This window comes from Scyliorhinus torazame, chromosome 24 (assembly GCF_047496885.1).
Source record: "Scyliorhinus torazame isolate Kashiwa2021f chromosome 24, sScyTor2.1, whole genome shotgun sequence".
Taxonomy (NCBI): Eukaryota; Metazoa; Chordata; class Chondrichthyes; order Carcharhiniformes; family Scyliorhinidae; genus Scyliorhinus; species Scyliorhinus torazame.
Window position 1 is genome coordinate 47,074,968 of NC_092730.1, and position 14,164 is coordinate 47,089,131.

The window sequence follows — 14,164 nt, forward strand, 5'->3', positions numbered from 1 at the left end:
TCTGGAACCGCTGCAAGTCCATATGGTGTATGTACACACACAGTGCTGTTAGGGAGGGGTTCCAGGTTTGGATGGTGCCTCGCGGAGGAAAAGTCAATTTCAGGAGTGGGATTCGGGCCCTGACCTCCAGAGAAGACTGCGACCTGCGCTCGGCCATCCTGACGTATTTGAAAGGTTAGATGCGATTGGGCCGAAATCTGGTGCTCTTTCCGAGGGTCGGTACCGGTTCCATGGGCCGAATGGCCTCCTTCTGCACTGGAGGCATTCTATGATTACTTAAACAGGGTGAAAATGGCAGCATCAGGACACAGGGACGAGTTAAGGTCTCAGGCCAGAGTAAGTGTCCTGTGTAATGACACATAGAATGTACATTTATTGTGGACTGGTGCCATCTCCTGGCTGAACCGGAGCCGTGCGACACGGACACTTTCATTCAGGAGCATTTTAAATTGGAGTGAAACAACTTACGCAAAGTAAGTACTTGATACGAAACAGTTAATCAAACTAATCTAAAGAACCAAAAGGACACGTCTCTGATCAGTGAGCGATGGTGGTATAGTGGTGAGCATGGTTGCCTTCTAAGCAGTTGACTCGGGATCGATTCCCGGCCATCGCAATAATGAATTGGGAATTTTTGCGCCTCTTCGTGAGTTTCAAACTGAGAAGGGAAAGTTTCTCACTCTGAATTTAGACGCAAATACAGCGGGGAATGAAATAAGTACTTATCGTTCTTTAACTTGGTTTCAATGTGGACAGTGTTCGACTATCCCACCCCGCCCCCCCCCCCCACCCCCGCCCCCCGCGCCAGCTCTCAAACAAAAGTTAAAAATAACAGCATTTTTACTTCATCTTTGATGCACGATCAATTGCACAAAGACTAAAGTTGTGGACAGCGGCGGCTTTATTACAGTCAGATGCGAGGCCTCCTGCTGCAGCTGGCGAAATGGCCGGGCACTGGAGGTCATGCATATTTATACAGTTCTCCCTGGGCGGAGCCAGCAGGCAGGAGCTACCGGCGAACCTGTAGTGCAGGCCCTACCTTACATCTGCTATTACAGTGGATCACCACAACCCCCATGAGGGGATCAAACAGAGACACAACAGACACGTCACAGACCAGGATTGGATTTGAAGCCACGTGTACAGAGCACAATGGATTATTGTGCATCCCCTTAACCACGTGGTACAGCTGCTTTACTTCAGGGCCCTTTAATATCCCTCAATCGAACTTCTTTGCGTTTCTTTCGCACAGTTGGGTATAAATGAAACATAAATCTATGAGGAGAAACCCGCAATGGTCCGCACTTGGGCTTGTGGCGCAACGGTAGCGCGTCTGACTCCAGATCGGAAGGCTGCGTGTTCAAATCACGTCAGGCTCAGGAGGATTTTCTGCCGCTGGTTCCAGGAATTTTTCTCTATGGGAATGTTCCCGAAATGACTCCGTTCAAAGCCACAATGCGGGTAAATGTTTGCGGATATTTCAGATTGACCCGCTCAGTTTATATTTTTGAGCAGTTTAATCAAACATGCGGAGACTCGGATAGCTCAGTCAGTAGAGCATGTGACTCTACCTCCCAGTTGGCCGCGTCCATATTATTATCTGGGAATATTGAACCAACTGTGCTAACATTGTGCTACCGTGCTGTCCAAACAGTTGGTTCAATCTCACTGCTCGTGGATGACACCAGAACAACTGGGCAGTTAAAAACAAGGACGTCGCTCTTTTTCGGACGGAGATGAGGAGATTTCTCCCTCTCAGAGAGTTGTGCGACTTTGGAACTCTGCCTCAGAAGGCCGCGGAAGCGGGACATTGATTATTTTTAAGGCGCAGATGGGGAAATTCTTGTTCAGCAAATAAATCAAAGGTTTATCGGGGTTGCATACAACCATTGCATTCAGCCAGTTACCTGGGTGCACAAGCGTGCGGTTTTTTAAAAATGTCGTTTTCATTTCTTTACTTGTTCTCCACTGATATATTCGCTGCAATAATTTATCTGGGCACAAAGCACGGTAGCACAAGTGGCTAGCACAGTGGCTTCACAGTGCCAGGGTACCAGGTTCGATTCACTGCCTGTGCGGAGTCTGCACCTTCTGCCCGTGTCTGCGTGGGTTTCCTCCGGGTGCTCCGGATTCCTCCCACAGTTCAAATACGTGCATTAGTTGGATTGGATAAATTGCCCTGAGTGCCCACACGGGACCAGTCTTTATAAATAGTAGCGTCATCACGGCCCTGGGCCACTGCCCGCCTGGAGTTTGCAAATTCTTCCCATGTGTGCGTGGGTTTCACCCCCGCAACCCAAAGATGTGCAAGGTACGTGGATTGGCCACGCTAAATTGGCCCTTAATTGGAGAAAAAAAATAATTGGGTACTCTAAATTTATACAGAACGAAATAAATAAATAGAAACGCCGAGCACAAAGGCAAGGCCGCTATGGAGATTCTTCATAAAATGCTGCAACAGAAATAGACAATGTTGGATAACTCGGCTGGTCTGGCAGCATCTGTGGAGAGAGGAACAGAGTTACAGTTTCCAGTCCAGTCTGACCCTGCTTCCCATTCTCTGTTTCCCGCTCCACAGATGCTGCCAGGTCTGCTGAGATTTTCCAGCTCTGGGCGACTGACATGGGCACGGTGGGCGGAATGGCCGCACCCTGTGCTGGAACCATTCAATGATTCTATAATTCTAATCTGTTCTCGTAATTGAAACCTTCTATGTCTGTATCATTCTGGTGAAGCTCCATTGCCGCCGCTACATTAAGGTTCTGAATACATTTTTGGACTCCCCTCATTCCCTCCTCCAGCAGATTTTTGCTGGGTAAATATCCTGATTCCCTAAACTCCTCATTCTCTCGAACAATGAAATGTCGCTTGGCTTTGACACTACCCAATAGACAGAGTGGTTCCGACCTCACTACCCGATCAATGCATCTCAATCGGAACCTGACTGAATTTTAATTCTCGCGCTTCCAACACAACTCGATGCAATCCGGCCTCACAACTTGGACTGGATTGTCACATCAGTGATTGCAGATACTTTGGAAAAATGAGTCCCACTGGGAGAAAGCAGGATGGAAAATCGACAATGATGGGTTTCGAACCCACGCACGGAGAGCCCAATGGATTATCAACCCGTCCCCTTAACCACTCGGCCACCTCATCCCGCAAGCGCGTTTGTCAAATCAAAGGTTTATCAGGTACAAATAACCATTGTATTCAGCCAGCTGCGCGGATGCACAAGCTTGCGTCTGTTTTTACTTGAGGATCAATTCAGAATCCCACACCATGATCAAACGACCTTTAAATACCCTGTCCGTTTCTTCACGTGTTCTGCACTGATATATTCGCTGCAATAACTTCCCGGGAGCTCAAACCTCCTCCCGATTTCAGTCAATGACACCATAAGGCTCGTCCGGATTTTTGAACCCGGGACCTCTGGCATTTTATCGCAGCTGAGAATCAATGGCAATGTCAGGAGTGGGATTGAACCCTCGTCTCCAGAGGAGACTGACACCTGACGTATCCAAACGGTTCGGAGACGATTGGGCCGTGTTGGGGTGCTCTTTCCGAGGGTCAGTGCAGACTGGATGGGCCGAATGGTCTCCTTCTGCACTGGAGGGATTCTATGATTACTTAACCAGGGTGCAAACGGCAGCATCAGGACACAAGGACAAGGTGAGGTCTCAGGCCAGAGCAAGAGTCCCATGTAATGGCACACAGAACATCAGAAATAAATACTTTTATTGTGGACTGGTGCCATCTCTTGGCTGACCGGGAGCCGTGCGACACGGACACTTTCAACAAAGAACAAAGAACAAAGAAATGTACAGCACAGGAACAGGCCCTTCGGCCCTCCAAGCCCGTGCCGACCATACTGCCCGACTAAACTACAATCTTCTACACTTCCTGGGTCCGTATCCTTCTATTCCCATCCTATTCATATATTTGTCAAGATGCCCCTTAAATGTCCCTATCGTCCCTGCCTCCACTACCTCCTCCGGTAGTGAGTTCCAGGCACCCACTACCCTCTGCGTAAAAAACTTGCCTCGTACATCTACTCTAAACTTTGCCCCTCTCACCTTAAACCTATGCCCCCTAGTAATTGACCCCTCTACCCTGGGGAAAAGCCTCTGACTATCCACTCTGTCTATGCCCCTCATAATTTTGTATACCTCTATCAGGTCGCCCCTCAACCTCCTTCGTTCCAGTGAGAACAAACCGAGTTTATTCAATCGCTCCTCATAGCTTATGCCCTCCATACCAGGCAACATTCTGGTAAATCTCTTCTGCACCCTCTCTAAAGCCTCCACATCCTTCTGGTAGTGTGGCGACCAGAATTGAACACTATACTCCAAGTGTGGCCTAACTAAGGTTCTAAAAAGGCAATGTCCGAAGTAGGATTCGAACCCACGCCTCCAGAGAAGACTGCGACCTTAACGCAGCGCCTTCGACCGCTCGGCCAGCCCTACGCGCTTTTCCTATATTTCATTCAGGAGCATTTTAAATTGGAGTGAAATAACACAAACATAGTGAGACGTTGTTTACGAAACAATTTATCAAACTAATGCAAAGCATCAAAATGACTCAACATTCGGCAGTAAGTGATGGGGGGATACTGGGGAGCATCGCTGCCTTCCAAGCAGTTGATCCGGGTACGATTCCCGGCCATCGCAATAATAATTTGATTGGAGGCGTTTGCGTCATTCCGTGTGTTTCGAGCTGAGGAAGAGAGCTGGAGAAAGTGAGGTGGCTGGAGGCAGGAATCTCCGCTTGTTCTAAATAGTCTGGCTGGATTGTTCACATCCGTCCGAGTGGCGAAACTGTGATCTCGGTTTCTATAGTGGTTTATTATTGGATATTGTTATATATGCTTATTGCCCCTCTGTGGGGTATTCCTGGAAGTTATTATATAAACTTTTCACGTTCTCGCTGTTATAGGGTTTGAAAACACTGAAAAACTCCCGGTTCGATCTTTACCAAATGACATGACTGTGTTAACAAAACATAATTCATTCCAGTCAGTGGAGATGTGATATTGGCACCAATAATACTCACACAACACAGCACATGTTGTCTGTTTTCCTCAGTGAGAGTGAATTGAAGAGCTTCCCTATTTTGTTACTTTGAGCTTCACAGTGATGTAATGCTGTCTGCTTCATTCCTGGCGCAAATGTCCGGATCACACTGGATGCAGCACTTTGATACTAATCTACTGAAAAGAAAAGGCGGATGTGCCGCAGGGTGATAGCGTCATGTTTAATTTTGGGGTGACTGAGAATATCAATAGCAGATGATGGTTTCGATCCATTGACCTCTGGGTTATGGGACCAGCACGCTTCCGCTGCGCCACTCTGCTTTTTAGATCCGCCGTGTTCGCAATTGCTGTTCTGCGGCAGCCACGTAACTATTTTTTTCTTAAACGAGAACCACGTGTTGTGAAGCTCACCTTGGCTGGACAATAACACAGAACATCAGCACGGCTGTGACAGACAGAGAAAGGCACACAGTAAAGCAGGAAGAGACTATCAGGACACACACACACAATGACACACAGAAAAGGTGCCGAGCAAACCAGCAAGATACTGAGATGGAAAAACTGGTTATTTAGCAAAAAGGGATTTTCGGTTCCACAAAGATAGGCAATTAAATGTTTTCCTGCTGTGTAACTGAGCTCTCTGCTGTGTAACTGAGCTCTCTGCTGTGTAACTGAGCTCTCTGCTGTGTAACTGTTCTCTCTGTTGGAACTGTGACTCTGCCGGTGACAGAACTTCACTGTGGTTGTGCTAATCATTCCCTGTTGTGGAAATGTGTTCCCAGTTGTGGAAATATGATCCGTCTGCAGCAGAACCTTCCTGCGCCATTACTGAGATGAAATTTCAATTCCAGATTAATTAAATCTTGTCACGAAAGATTAGTTCAGGCCTCTGGATTCCCAGTCCAGGAACATAACCTTGTGTTCCTGTTATCAAATCAGTTCGTTCAGCTCAACACTCTCAGATTACAATATGGAAGCGCCCAACGTGGGTCTGGAACACACGACCCTGGGATTAAGAGTCCCAAGCATGAGGGCAGCACGGTACCATTGTGGCTAGCACAATTGCTTCACAGCTCCAGGGTCCCAGGTTCGATTCCGGCTTGGGTCACTGTCTGTGCGGAGTCTGCACATCCTCCCCGTGTGTGCGTGGGTTACCTCCGGGTGCTCCGGTTTCCTCCCACAGTCCAAAGATGTGCAGGTTAGGTGGATTGGCCATGGTAAATTGCCCTTAGTCTCCAAAATTGCCCTTAGTGTTGGGTGGGGTTACTGGGTCATGGGAATAGGACGGAGGTGTTGACCTTGGGTAGGGTGCTCTTTCCAAGAGCCGGTACAGACTCGATGCAATTCTATGATGCTCTACCGACTAAACTAGCCGGGCTGATGTCCAAAATACTATTAACCCTCTTCCTGAGGATATTAGAATTTGCTAAGTAGCGAACGTTGTGTCAAACCGTTGACTAAAAATCGATTAATTCTTCAGTCACAGTCGTTGGGAGCAGGGCTCGAACCTCCTGGGGAAATTCAAACACCTTAACCACTCGACCATCGCAGCTGTGTTCAATAAGTCATTCATTAAACATTATAAAACCGGCCTGGAATCACTCCAGGAAGTTCTTGCATTCCTGCGATGAACGGTGCCCCGGTGTTTATGTGAGGAGCGGTTGAATCTACCTTAAAATGACCAATGGATTTGGAGAAAAGTCCCTTGAGAGACTCGAAAATCCCAGCTCCCGAAACGCACAATTTCACTGATTCAATTGTTTGCGGAAGAAAAACAGTTACATTGGAAATATCCTCGAAGTTCATTTTTGCTTTACATAGAACAGCACCGAACGTCCCAGTCTAGATCCAAATTAAAGCATGAGTGGGGTGCAGGATTGGAGGGTCGGTGCAGAGTCGATGGGCCGAATGGCCTCCTTCTGCATTGTACTGGTTTCTAGGGAAACAGAGAGAATCACAGTATTTATTCACATGCGATAAACATCGGCTCGTATGTCCCATGCAGTGGTCGCGTGGCCTAATGGCTAAGGCGTCTGATTTCGGTGAACATAATGAAGATATCAGAAGATTGGAAGCTCGAGTCCCACCGCGATCGTTTGATATAGAAATCCGGTGGAGCTTGCTGTAAGCTGTGTTTTCCTTCCTCCGCTCAAAGTTTCACCTTTCCATCCAAACGTTGCAGGGCTCTTTTTGGAATATAATTTTTGGGAACATTGTTCATTCAATTCGCTCTCATCCTAGTATTTTCTTTATCCCCTGATGAATCCACAGTACCTGTTTGACTTGGATAAAACATAGAATAAAATATTATGTATCAATCGGTTCAATACAATTCTGTGGAGGAAATTCTAATATCATCAGGAAGACAGACAGAGTCAAAGAGTCGTGGATGTTGGCAGCATGGAAACAGCCATTCGTCCCAGCTTGTCAATGCCGCCCAGTTTCTATCACTAAGCTCGTCCCACTTGCCCGCATTTGACCCATATCCATCTCCACCCACCCTGCGCATGTAACTGTCTAACTGATTATTAAAAGACAAAATGATAACTGCCTCTACCACTGCCTCTGGCAGCCCGTTCCAGATGCTCCTCATTACCTTATTTATGCTCATCATTATTTCATAGACCTCTATGACATCACCCATAAGCCTCCTACGCTCCAGGAAAAAAAAGTCCCAGCCTATCCAGCCTCGAATTTTCACTCACACCATCAAGTCCTGGTAGCATCCTTGTAAATCACTTATGCACCCTTTCTAGTTTAACAATATCCTTCCGAAAATAGGGTGACCAGAATTGAACACAGTATTTCCCGTGTGGTCTTACCAGCATGTCTTGTACAACTTGAACAAGACATCACAACTCTTGGATTCAATATTTTGACCTTAAAACCGAGCATGCTGAATACCTTCTTCACCACCCTGTCCACCTGCGACATCACCTTCAAGGATGTGTGAACCTGTTCTCCTCGATCTGTTTGTTCTGTAATTCTCCCCAACTCCCTACCATTAACTGAGTATGTCAATCACTGATTTGAGCTACCAAAATGCCTCACCTCACATTTATCCAAATTAAACTCCATCTGCCATTCATCGGCCCACTGGCCCAAGATATTTAATAATGAGCCGAATCAACTGTTGTTCAGAGGGATGAAAGATTATGTCACTAGATTGGGAATCCAGAGGCCTGAACTAATCTTTGGGACAGGGTATAATTCTCACCATTCAAATTCACTGATTTAATAGATTTTCAGGGGGGTTGACAGGGTGGATGCTGAGAGGTTGTTTCTCCATGTGGGAGAGTCTGGGACCTGAGGGATTAATCTCAGGGTAAGGGACCGCCCAGTTAAGCCAGAAATATCGGTATAGAGATTGGTGCAAGAAGATTCACTCCTCAGGCCTGTTGAACTCCGAATCTAAACTCCATCCTAGTTCCGGACACACTGAATGAATCATCAGGTCACCCTCAATAAGTGGCCCAACGCGGAGACGCAGGAAATGGATCATCGACGAAGATGGATTCAGACCCGCAGATGCAAAGCACAATGGATTAGCAGGGCATCGCCATCACCCCTCGGCCAACTCGCCATATGACCTGACTTCACCAAACCCCCTCATGGATGTTTAATATCCACAATAACTAACGGAAGAAGGTCGTCTTTGTGCATTGGTCCAGATGTGCAGCCAGATGTGAAGTGATGGGAATGTTGTTTCTGTCAGCAAATTACATTTCCATCATATCAGCTGAAGGATTGTTCTGAATGAACTGATGGGAAACATTCAACACCATGTTAAACATGTTTCTACACATTGTAAATAAAACACCGCGGAAAGACTGAAAGATACAAACATTTGATCGCATCATGATGAAGATCAGTCAGACGCCTTAAACATCCCGTCAATGTCGGAGTTCTGACGATTCTAATTTGTTATCCAGAGAATCCCTGCAGGACATTCGGCCTCTTGAGTCTGCACCGAACGTCCGAAAGAAACCGGAGGCACCCGGAGGAAACCCACGCAGACACCGGGTGAACGCGCAGACTCCGCACACGCAGCTCCCTGGAGCTGTGAAACAACTGTGCTAACCACTGTGCTACCGTGCTGCCTACAGTGCGAGTAGGTTTCGAAACTGTGCGGGGGAACCCCATTTGACTGCAAGTACCAAGCCACAGCCACTCCGCTAACTGAACTACGTTTAACAAGACATTCATTGACAATTTATGCGATATAAACCCGACCTGGAATCACTCCAGGAAGTTATTGCTTTCATGCGATGGCGGGTCTACCAGTCTGTCTGTGAGAAGGGATAGAATATCCGTGGAAAAAGACCATTGGATTTGGAGTCTGTCATAATATCCACTCATGTATATAATGAGATGCAGACAGTCAGTGATGGACACACAGGATGACCAGTAAAGACAACACAGTGCAGCCAATCACCAAACAGGACACTACCACTATCAAGCCAGAGGGCACTAGGTTTCCCGCTCTCTCTGGACCCAGCCACTGAGACAGTCAGAGTCCACGAGCTAGCAAGTGCAAACATCATGCGGTAGCTAGTAAGTCTGATCAGGCTACTACAAGGTCTCCTGTCAGTTCAGTATAAAGTCGACCCACAGCTGCATATGTGTATCAGTTCTATCGTTGAATAAAACAGTGTTGGATTTTCTCCAGTGTTCGACGTCTGTTTTTAGCTTCCCTGCATCGAGTGCAGTCCACATTGAGCCTACCTGCCTAACACATCATGGTACCAGAGTGATACTGATCTTGACGGACCTATCTCGAGTGAATCCGCATTGACCAGGAAGCAGCCATCCGGTGAAATGGAAAACACCAGCCTCCTCCGCAGCTCCGCATCTCCGGCAACCTTGGCACCAATTGGAAAATCTTCAAGCAAAAGTTCCTCCTGTACATCGAGGCCTCCGACATCGAAGCAGCATCGGATGCCAGGAAGATCACATTATTTCTCTCCACCGCGGGGGACCATGTCATCCACATCTACAACTCCCTTACGTTCGCTGCCGGCGAAGACAAAACAAAATTCAAAACAGTCCTGCTGAAGTTTGACAGCCACCTCGACACTGAGGTGAATGAGAGCTTTGAATGGTACTTTTTCCAGCAGAGGCTTCAGGGTAAGAATGAACCTTTTCAGTCCTTCGTGACCCATCTCCGCATCCTAGCGCAGTCATGTAACTATGACTCGACGGTTGATTCCATGATCCGGGATCAGATCGTTTTCGGGGTCCACTCCGACTCCCTTCAGCAGCAGCTCCTGAAATTCAAACAGTTGATCCTCTCAGTTGCTATCGAGACATGCGTTATCCATGAGCATGCTAAGAATCGTTACTCCCACATCAGGGCGGCAGAAACTGCAAAACTGGCCTCCCACGAGAGGAACGGGTGCAGGCCATTGTTCAAATGCAGGGCCTGAGCATCGAGGAGACATGTCGCTTTGTGCGCTTTTCCCAGGTCCCTGCGCATGTGCGCCATGTTCGAGTGGACGACGAGGCCGAAAACACGACTGCACAGGTGCGTACGTCGACCGACTGTACTGCGCATGCACGATGGCGCACGGAATGCCCTGTCGTCGGCGTCATGACATCTCCGAATTGTGGCTCCACCCACTTAAAGCAGAAATGTCCGGCAAAAGGACGCCGGTGTCTGCAGTGTGGCAAGCTTGGCCACTATGCAGCCCTTTGCAGATCTGCTCCACCGCTCAGCAGCCAGCGATCCCAGTTGCGGCGCAGAAGTGTCCGCTCAATACAACAAGGCATGCCAGATTCCGATCCCGACAGCCCAACAGACCCTGATGCTGAGTGCGTCAGGTCCCCATACCGGGTGGGCATCATAACTACACATGCGCTGCCTTCCACCACAACGGCGAAAGGCCTTTCGATCCTCGGTGTGGATCGACGAGTGCTGTGCTGTCCGCACAATTAATGAAATGAAAACGAAATGAAATGAAATGAGACAAGGCTTGTATCCGATTTAAACTTCACACCGGCACATCAGCGAACCTCATCTCAAAATCCGGCCTCGACACCATCCGCAGCATTCTTCCACCGGCCTGCCAGTTCCTTGACTACAATGGCAATGCCATAGCTGCCAGTGGTTCCTGTCAACTAGGGGTATCCAACAAGGCGATCAAGGCAACACTGTGGTTTGAAATCGTCGGGCCTGACAGAGCGTCCCTGCTCCGTGCTCGAGCCTGCAAGCTCCTGAACCTGGTTCAGCGAGTCCACACCACGTCATCATCACCGGCGGCGGCCTCGCCTGATGGAAACTTGCAAGCCTATTTCTATTCTCACTCACACCAAACGGAAACAAGTCGCTATTTGTGAGCAGCACACCTGCCTTCTTCTTTATTCGTAGCAAAGTTTTGCTTTCTGTCTGATCCGCTCCTTGTTTTTCAGCTAACCACAGTACAGTCTGTGAACTTGTCTGTGAGAGCAGCACGGGAAGCAACTGTGGAGAAAGATGGCAGTCGCCAGAATGCAACTCTCCAAATGGATACATCACGTCGTTCAGATCTTAGACTTTCAAAACTTTCGTGTGAGGAACAGGTCGAGCGGGAATTCGGAACTTGTTGGTTAGAGCAAACTGCTCAATGCAGCAATGAGAAGCTCCTTAACCACCAGCGGTTTGGACAAGGATGGCACTCAGACACAGGGCTCTGGGGTTCAAAAGTAGGAAAAGCATATCTTGTTTGAAATGAAATAAAGATGAAGACAGACTTTAAGTCGATTTGTGCACGGATATTAGCTTTGGTGTCAACGCATCAGGATGGCCGAGTCGTCAAAGGCGCTGCGTTCAGGTCGCAGTCTCTTCTGGAGGCGTGAGTTCGAATCACACTCCTGATATTGCCTTTTACTCCACGAGGTTAAATTTCTCCAGCAAGATTTTCAACCTCAGGAAGATCCAATACCTCCCTTTCAGTGGAAAAGCGCTGGTCCCAGGACCTGAGATTCCTGCTTAAATATGCACAGCAAGACACCACCGGCAGAAGCTCAGTTCATGACTCGATAATCTGCTTCAGTGACTCTGGTTGAGGAATTAATGTTGATCCCAAGAGAAGGGTAAAATTCGTCTTCTCTTGTAAATAGTCTGGCAGGTTGGATTGTTCACATCCGTCCAAGAGGGGAAGTTGGGAACTCGGTTTCTATTGTGATTCATTGCTCGATAAAGCTTTATTTCCTTATTGTCCCCCTGTGAGTTATTACTGGATATCGTTATATATCTATATTGCCCCTCAGTGGGGTACTGCTGGATAACGTTTCCCGAGCAGCTTTGACTAAGGGTCACCTGGACACGAAACGTCAGCTCATTTCTCTCCCTCCAGATGCTGTCAGATCTGCTGAGACCTTAAAGCATTTTATCTGTGGTTCCTATGTGTGAGCTTTACAATGTTGTAATGTGTCATGCTGTCTCTTTCATTCTTGGGACTAATGTCGGGATGAGACTGCAAGGAAGTTTCTGATAGGTATTTGCTGCAAAGCAAACAGGAACGTGTGTTATGTTTACTTTTGGCGTGAGGGAGAATGTAAATAGCAGAGAATACCCTCGATTCCTCGACCTCGGGCTAATAGCCCTGCACGCTTCCGCTGCGCACTCTGCTCCTTAAACCAGGAGCTACAACATTACTGCTCTGCGGTAACCACACAATTATTCACTTCTTCATTTTTTTCTTTCAACCAGAACAGACGTTTGAGCACACTGATACTGGTCAGCATAGTTTAGATACTTTACTTTCGTGCTGAATGGTTGTTCTGTGAAGGTGATGTGATTTCTTCTCTGACGTTGTTCTGATGGGAAAGTGTGGAGTGTCTGGAATCATCTTTATAAAATGAAGTTCGGGGCGGCAGTTTCATCTCTCTGGGAACATTGATCACGCTGTTACAGACTTCCTCAAACTTTGCCTCAAGTCCGACCACAAAAATAATGAGCTACGAGTAGAGTGGCGCAGCGGAAGCGTGCTGGGCCCATAACCCAGAGGTCGATGGATCGAAACCATCCTCTGCTATCCATATTCTCAATCACACCAAACGAAAACGAGTTCGCTATTTGTCAGCATCACATCTGCCTTTCTCTTTATTAGGATCAAAGTTTTGCTTTCAGTCTGATCCGCTCTTTGACACCTGTTATTCAGGTTATTCAGGTTATTCACCGTACAGTCGAAGTGACTCAGTTGACTTCTCCCAGAACACTCTTCTGCCGCCTCTACTGGATGAACGTTCACCTGATTGGACAGTGGAGGGGTTCTTCGGCTACTTGTCTGTGAAAGCATCACCGGAAGCAGCTGTGGAAAGAGATTGCAGTTTCCAGAATGCAACTCTCCAATTGGATACTTCACGTCGCTCAGTTCGTAGACTTTCAATACCTTCGTCTGATGAACATGGAGAGCGGGAAATCGGACCTTGTTGATTAGAGCATACTGTTCAATGCAGCAATGAAAAGCTCATTAACCACCAGCGGTTTGGCCAAGAATGGCACTCAGATACAGGACTCTTGCTGGGGTTCTAAAGGAGGAAAAGCATATCTTGTTTGAAATGAAATAAAGATGAAGACAGACTCTAAGTCGATTTGTGCACGGATCTTGGCTTCGCCGTCAACGCATCAGAATGGCCGAGTGGTCTGAGGCGCTGCGTTCAGGTTGCAGACTCTTCTGGAGGCATGTATTCGAATCCCACTCCTGATATTGCCTTTTCCTCCATGAGGTTAAATTTCTCCAGGAAGATTTTCAACTTCAGGAAGATCCAATACCTCCCTTTCAATGGAAAAGCGTTGGTCTCAGGACATGGGATTCCCGCTTAAATACGCACAGGAAGAGCCCACCGGCAAAAGCCCAGCTCATGACTCGACAATCTGCTTCGGTGAGTCTGGTTGAGGAATTAATATTGATCCCAAGAGAAGGGTAAAATTCGTCTTCTCTTGTAAATAGTCTGGCAGGTTGGATTGTTCACATCCGTCCAAGAGGGGAAGTTGGGACTCGGTTTCTATTGTGATTCATTGCTCGATAAAGCTTTATTTCCTTATTGCAACCTGTGAGTTATTACTGGATATCGTTCTATATCTATATTGCCCCTCTGTGGAGTACTGCTGGATAACGTTTCCCGAGCAGTTTTGACTAAGGGTCATCT

At 47.4% G+C, this 14,164-nt stretch overlaps 3 non-coding genes across 3 annotated transcripts; all 3 read left to right on the forward strand.

Annotated features, from left to right (window-relative positions):
* Nucleotides 1–544: 544 nt before the first annotated feature.
* On the forward strand, nt 545–616 carry trnar-ucu (transfer RNA arginine (anticodon UCU)). Its single transcript has one exon. It is a non-coding gene; the product is annotated as a tRNA-Arg (tRNA).
* Nucleotides 617–1,307: 691 nt separating this feature from the next.
* Nucleotides 1,308–1,379, forward strand: trnaw-cca (transfer RNA tryptophan (anticodon CCA)). The gene has a single exon. It is a non-coding gene; the product is annotated as a tRNA-Trp (tRNA).
* An 11,596-nt stretch (nt 1,380–12,975) lies between these two features.
* Nucleotides 12,976–13,047, forward strand: trnam-cau (transfer RNA methionine (anticodon CAU)). The gene has a single exon. It is a non-coding gene; the product is annotated as a tRNA-Met (tRNA).
* The last annotated feature ends 1,117 nt before the right edge of the window (nt 13,048–14,164 follow it).